The sequence below is a fragment of the Danio rerio genome, chromosome 11 (genome assembly GCF_049306965.1).
Source record: "Danio rerio strain Tuebingen ecotype United States chromosome 11, GRCz12tu, whole genome shotgun sequence".
NCBI lineage: Eukaryota > Metazoa > Chordata > Actinopteri > Cypriniformes > Danionidae > Danio > Danio rerio.
In genome coordinates this window covers 17,186,644-17,194,765 of record NC_133186.1, presented here as the reverse complement: position 1 = coordinate 17,194,765, position 8,122 = coordinate 17,186,644, and positions in this window count along the sequence as shown.

Below are 8,122 nucleotides of genomic sequence, written 5' to 3'. Positions count from 1 at the left end.
TTGTCTAAAACAAAAAAGAATGATGCATTTTATGGCTGGATCTGTTTTTATCACTTTCTGAATTGGACGTTGAAAATGAGCTTATCTCAGCCAGCAGAGAGGTCAAATCACAGTAATGCAAACTCAGTCAGAGACATAGATTTTCACTTGCAACTTGCTTTAACATGTTTAACAGTGCATGAAATGTTGTCTAAAACAAAAAAGAATGATGCATTTTATAGCTGGATCAGGTTTTATTACATTCTGAATTGGACGTTGAAAATGAGCTTATCTCAGCCAGCAGAGAGGTCAAATCACAGTAATACAAACTCAGTCAGAGACATAGATTTTCACTTGCAACTTGCTTTAACATGTTTAACAGTGCATGAAATGTTGTCTAAAACAAAAAAGAATGATGCATTTTATAGCTGGATCAGGTTTTATTATATTCTGAATTGGACGTTGAAAATGAGCTTATCTCAGCCAGCAGAGAGGTCAAATCACAGTAATGCAAACTCAGTCAGAGACATAGATTTTCACTTGCAACTTGCTTTAACATGTTTAACAGTGCATGAAATGTTGTCTAAAACAAAAAAGAATGATGCATTTTATGGCTGGATCTGGTTTTATTACATTCTGAATTGGACGTTGAAAATTAGCTTATCTCAGCCAGCAGAGAGGTCAAATCACAGTAATGCAAACTCAGTCAGAGACATAGATTTTCACTTGCAACTTGCTTTAACATGTTTAACAGTGCATGAAATGTTGTCTAAAACAAAAAAGAATGATGCATTTTATAGCTGGATCTGGTTTTATTACATTCTGAATTGGACGTTGAAAATGAGCTTATCTCAGCCAGCAGAGAGGTCAAATCACAGTAATGCAAACTCAGTCAGAGACATAGATTTTCACTTGCAACTTGCTTTAACATGTTTAACAGTGCATGAAATGTTGTCTAAAACAAAAAAGAATGATGCATTTTATGGCTGGATCTGTTTTTATCACTTTCTGAATTGGACGTTGAAAATGAGCTTATCTCAGCCAGCAGAGAGGTCAAATCACAGTAATGCAAACTCAGTCAGAGACATAGATTTTCACTTGCAACTTGCTTTAACATGTTTAACAGTGCATGAAATGTTGTCTAAAACAAAAAAGAATGATGCATTTTATGGCTGGATCTGGTTTTATTACATTCTGAATTGGACGTTGAAAATGAGYTTATCTCAGCCAGCAGAGAGGTCAAATCACAGTAATGCAAACTCAGTCAGAGACATAGATTTTCACTTGCAACTTGCTTTAACATGTTTAACAGTGCATGAAATGTTGTCTAAAACAAAAAAGAATGATCCATTTTATGGCTGGATCTGTTTTTATCACTTTCTGAATTGGACGTTGAAAATGAGCTTATCTCAGCCAGCAGAGAGGTCAAATCACAGTAATGCAAACTCAGTCAGAGACATAGATTTTCACTTGCAACTTGCTTTAACATGTTTAACAGTGCATGAAATGTTGTCTAAAACAAAAAAGAATGATGCATTTTATGGCTGGATCTGGTTTTATTACATTCTGAATTGGACGTTGAAAATTAGCTTATCTCAGCCAGCAGAGAGGTCAAATCACAGTAATGCAAACTCAGTCAGAGACATAGATTTTCACTTGCAACTTGCTTTAACATGTTTAACAGTGCATGAAATGTTGTCTAAAACAAAAAAGAATGATGCATTTTATGGCTGGATCTGTTTTTATCACTTTCTGAATTGGACGTTGAAAATGAGCTTATCTCAGCCAGCAGAGAGGTCAAATCACAGTAATGCAAACTCAGTCAGAGACATAGATTTTCACTTGCAACTTGCTTTAACATGTTTAACAGTGCATGAAATGTTGTCTAAAACAAAAAAGAATGATGCATTTTATGGCTGGATCTGGTTTTATTACATTCTGAATTGGACGTTGAAAATGAGYTTATCTCAGCCAGCAGAGAGGTCAAATCACAGTAATGCAAACTCAGTCAGAGACATAGATTTTCACTTGCAACTTGCTTTAACATGTTTAACAGTGCATGAAATGTTGTCTAAAACAAAAAAGAATGATCCATTTTATGGCTGGATCTGTTTTTATCACTTTCTGAATTGGACGTTGAAAATGAGCTTATCTCAGCCAGCAGAGAGGTCAAATCACAGTAATGCAAACTCAGTCAGAGACATAGATTTTCACTTGCAACTTGCTTTAACATGTTTAACAGTGCATGAAATGTTGTCTAAAACAAAAAAGAATGATGCATTTTATGGCTGGATCTGGTTTTATTACATTCTGAATTGGACGTTGAAAATGAGCTTATCTCAGCCAGCAGAGAGGTCAAATYACAGTAATGCAAACTCAGTCAGAGACATAGATTTTCACTTGCAACTTGCTTTAACATGTTTAACAGTGCATGAAATGTTGTCTAAAACAAAAAAGAATGATSCATTTTATGGCTGGATCTGTTTTTATCACTTTCTGAATTGGACGTTGAAAATGAGCTTATCTCAGCCAGCAGAGAGGTCAAATCACAGTAATGCAAACTCAGTCAGAGACATAGATTTTCACTTGCAACTTGCTTTAACATGTTTAACAGTGCATGAAATGTTGTCTAAAACAAAAAAGAATGATGCATTTTATGGCTGGATCTGTTTTTATCACTTTCTGAATTGGACGTTGAAAATGAGCTTATCTCAGCCAGCAGAGAGGTCAAATCACAGTAATGCAAACTCAGTCAGAGACATAGATTTTCACTTGCAACTTGCTTTAACATGTTTAACAGTGCATGAAATGTTGTCTAAAACAAAAAAGAATGATGCATTTTATGGCTGGATCTGTTTTTATCACTTTCTGAATTGGACGTTGAAAATGAGCTTATCTCAGCCAGCAGATAGGTCAAATCACAGTAATGCAAACTCARTCAGAGACATAGATTTTCACTTGCAACTTGCTTTAACATGTTTAACAGTGCATGAAATGTTGTCTAAAACAAAAAAGAATGATGCATTTTATGGCTGGATCTGGTTTTATTACATTCTGAATTGGACGTTGAAAATGAGCTTATCTCAGCCAGCAGAGAGGTCAAATCACAGTAATGCAAACTCAGTCAGAGACATAGATTTTCACTTGCAACTTGCTTTAACATGTTTAACAGTGCATGAAATGTTGTCTAAAACAAAAAAGAATGATGCATTTTAAGCTGGATCAGGTTTTATTACATTCTGAATTGGACGTTGAAAATGAGCTTATCTCAGCCAGCAGAGAGGTCAAATCACAGTAATGCAAACTCAGTCAGAGACATAGATTTTCACTTGCAACTTGCTTTAACATGTTTAACAGTGCATGAAATGTTGTCTAAAACAAAAAAGAATGATGCATTTTATGGCTGGATCTGTTTTTATCACTTTCTGAATTGGACGTTGAAAATGAGCTTATCTCAGCCAGCAGAGAGGTCAAATCCCAGTAATGCAAACTCAGTCAGAGACATAGATTTTCACTTGCAACTTGCTTTAACATGTTTAACAGTGCATGAAATGTTGTCTAAAACAAAAAAGAATGATGCATTTTATGGCTGGATCTGTTTTTATCACTTTCTGAATTGGACGTTGAAAATGAGCTTATCTCAGCCAGCAGAGAGGTCAAATCACAGTAATGCAAACTCAGTCAGAGACATAGATTTTCACTTGCAACTTGCTTTAACATGTTTAACAGTGCATGAAATGTTGTCTAAAACAAAAAAGAATGATGCATTTTATAGCTGGATCAGGTTTTATTATATTCTGAATTGGACGTTGAAAATGAGCTTATCTCAGCCAGCAGAGAGGTCAAATCACAGTAATGCAAACTCAGTCAGAGACATAGATTTTCACTTGCAACTTGCTTTAACATGTTTAACAGTGCATGAAATGTTGTCTAAAACAAAAAAGAATGATGCATTTTATGGCTGGATCTGGTTTTATTACATTCTGAATTGGACGTTGAAAATGAGCTTATCTCAGCCAGCAGAGAGGTCAAATCACAGTAATGCAAACTCAGTCAGAGACATAGATTTTCACTTGCAACTTGCTTTAACATGTTTAACAGTGCATGAAATGTTGTCTAAAACAAAAAAGAATGATGCATTTTATAGCTGGATCTGGTTTTATTACATTCTGAATTGGACGTTGAAAATGAGCTTATCTCAGCCAGCAGAGAGGTCAAATCACAGTAATGCAAACTCAGTCAGAGACATAGATTTTCACTTGCAACTTGCTTTAACATGTTTAACAGTGCATGAAATGTTGTCTAAAACAAAAAAGAATGATGCATTTTATGGCTGGATCTGTTTTTATCACTTTCTGAATTGGACGTTGAAAATGAGCTTATCTCAGCCAGCAGAGAGGTCAAATCACAGTAATGCAAACTCAGTCAGAGACATAGATTTTCACTTGCAACTTGCTTTAACATGTTTAACAGTGCATGAAATGTTGTCTAAAACAAAAAAGAATGATGCATTTTATAGCTGGATCAGGTTTTATTACATTCTGAATTGGACGTTGAAAATGAGCTTATCTCAGCCAGCAGAGAGGTCAAATCACAGTAATACAAACTCAGTCAGAGACATAGATTTTCACTTGCAACTTGCTTTAACATGTTTAACAGTGCATGAAATGTTGTCTAAAACAAAAAAGAATGATGCATTTTATAGCTGGATCAGGTTTTATTATATTCTGAATTGGACGTTGAAAATGAGCTTATCTCAGCCAGCAGAGAGGTCAAATCACAGTAATGCAAACTCAGTCAGAGACATAGATTTTCACTTGCAACTTGCTTTAACATGTTTAACAGTGCATGAAATGTTGTCTAAAACAAAAAAGAATGATGCATTTTATGGCTGGATCTGGTTTTATTACATTCTGAATTGGACGTTGAAAATTAGCTTATCTCAGCCAGCAGAGAGGTCAAATCACAGTAATGCAAACTCAGTCAGAGACATAGATTTTCACTTGCAACTTGCTTTAACATGTTTAACAGTGCATGAAATGTTGTCTAAAACAAAAAAGAATGATGCATTTTATAGCTGGATCTGGTTTTATTACATTCTGAATTGGACGTTGAAAATGAGCTTATCTCAGCCAGCAGAGAGGTCAAATCACAGTAATGCAAACTCAGTCAGAGACATAGATTTTCACTTGCAACTTGCTTTAACATGTTTAACAGTGCATGAAATGTTGTCTAAAACAAAAAAGAATGATGCATTTTATGGCTGGATCTGTTTTTATCACTTTCTGAATTGGACGTTGAAAATGAGCTTATCTCAGCCAGCAGAGAGGTCAAATCACAGTAATGCAAACTCAGTCAGAGACATAGATTTTCACTTGCAACTTGCTTTAACATGTTTAACAGTGCATGAAATGTTGTCTAAAACAAAAAAGAATGATGCATTTTATGGCTGGATCTGGTTTTATTACATTCTGAATTGGACGTTGAAAATGAGTTTATCTCAGCCAGCAGAGAGGTCAAATCACAGTAATGCAAACTCAGTCAGAGACATAGATTTTCACTTGCAACTTGCTTTAACATGTTTAACAGTGCATGAAATGTTGTCTAAAACAAAAAAGAATGATCCATTTTATGGCTGGATCTGTTTTTATCACTTTCTGAATTGGACGTTGAAAATGAGCTTATCTCAGCCAGCAGAGAGGTCAAATCACAGTAATGCAAACTCAGTCAGAGACATAGATTTTCACTTGCAACTTGCTTTAACATGTTTAACAGTGCATGAAATGTTGTCTAAAACAAAAAAGAATGATGCATTTTATGGCTGGATCTGGTTTTATTACATTCTGAATTGGACGTTGAAAATTAGCTTATCTCAGCCAGCAGAGAGGTCAAATCACAGTAATGCAAACTCAGTCAGAGACATAGATTTTCACTTGCAACTTGCTTTAACATGTTTAACAGTGCATGAAATGTTGTCTAAAACAAAAAAGAATGATGCATTTTATAGCTGGATCTGGTTTTATTACATTCTGAATTGGACGTTGAAAATGAGCTTATCTCAGCCAGCAGAGAGGTCAAATCACAGTAATGCAAACTCAGTCAGAGACATAGATTTTCACTTGCAACTTGCTTTAACATGTTTAACAGTGCATGAAATGTTGTCTAAAACAAAAAAGAATGATGCATTTTATGGCTGGATCTGGTTTTATTACATTCTGAATTGGACGTTGAAAATGAGTTTATCTCAGCCAGCAGAGAGGTCAAATCACAGTAATGCAAACTCAGTCAGAGACATAGATTTTCACTTGCAACTTGCTTTAACATGTTTAACAGTGCATGAAATGTTGTCTAAAACAAAAAAGAATGATCCATTTTATGGCTGGATCTGTTTTTATCACTTTCTGAATTGGACGTTGAAAATGAGCTTATCTCAGCCAGCAGAGAGGTCAAATCMCAGTAATGCAAACTCAGTCAGAGACATAGATTTTCACTTGCAACTTGCTTTAACATGTTTAACAGTGCATGAAATGTTGTCTAAAACAAAAAAGAATGATGCATTTTATAGCTGGATCAGGTTTTATTACATTCTGAATTGGACGTTGAAAATGAGCTTATCTCAGCCAGCAGAGAGGTCAAATCAAAGTAATGCAAACTCAGTCAGAGACATAGATTTTCACTTGCAACTTGCTTTAACATGTTTAACAGTGCATGAAATGTTGTCTAAAACAAAAAAGAATGATGCATTTTATGGCTGGATCTGGTTTTATTACATTCTGAATTGGACGTTGAAAATGAGCTTATCTCAGCCAGCAGAGAGGTCAAATTACAGTAATGCAAACTCAGTCAGAGACATAGATTTTCACTTGCAACTTGCTTTAACATGTTTAACAGTGCATGAAATGTTGTCTAAAACAAAAAAAGAATGATCCATTTTATGGCTGGATCTGTTTTTATCACTTTCTGAATTGGACGTTGAAAATGAGCTTATCTCAGCCAGCAGAGAGGTCAAATCACAGTAATGCAAACTCAGTCAGAGACATAGATTTTCACTTGCAACTTGCTTTAACATGTTTAACAGTGCATGAAATGTTGTCTAAAACAAAAAAGAATGATGCATTTTATGGCTGGATCTGTTTTTATCACTTTCTGAATTGGACGTTGAAAATGAGCTTATCTCAGCCAGCAGAGAGGTCAAATCACAGTAATGCAAACTCAGTCAGAGACATAGATTTTCACTTGCAACTTGCTTTAACATGTTTAACAGTGCATGAAATGTTGTCTAAAACAAAAAAGAATGATGCATTTTATGGCTGGATCTGTTTTTATCACTTTCTGAATTGGACGTTGAAAATGAGCTTATCTCAGCCAGCAGATAGGTCAAATCACAGTAATGCAAACTCAATCAGAGACATAGATTTTCACTTGCAACTTGCTTTAACATGTTTAACAGTGCATGAAATGTTGTCTAAAACAAAAAAGAATGATGCATTTTATGGCTGGATCTGGTTTTATTACATTCTGAATTGGACGTTGAAAATGAGCTTATCTCAGCCAGCAGAGAGGTCAAATCACAGTAATGCAAACTCAGTCAGAGACATAGATTTTCACTTGCAACTTGCTTTAACATGTTTAACAGTGCATGAAATGTTGTCTAAAACAAAAAAGAATGATGCATTTTAAGCTGGATCAGGTTTTATTACATTCTGAATTGGACGTTGAAAATGAGCTTATCTCAGCCAGCAGAGAGGTCAAATCACAGTAATGCAAACTCAGTCAGAGACATAGATTTTCACTTGCAACTTGCTTTAACATGTTTAACAGTGCATGAAATGTTGTCTAAAACAAAAAAGAATGATGCATTTTATGGCTGGATCTGGTTTTATTACATTCTGAATTGGACGTTGAAAATGAGCTTATCTCAGCCAGCAGAGAGGTCAAATCACAGTAATACAAACTCAGTCAGAGACATAGATTTTCACTTGCAACTTGCTTTAACATGTTTAACAGTGCATGAAATGTTGTCTAAAACAAAAAAGAACGATGCATTTTATAGCTGGATCAGGTTTTATTATATTCTGAATTGGACGTTGAAAATGAACTTATCTCAGCCAGCAGAGAGGTCAAATCACAGTAATGCAAACTC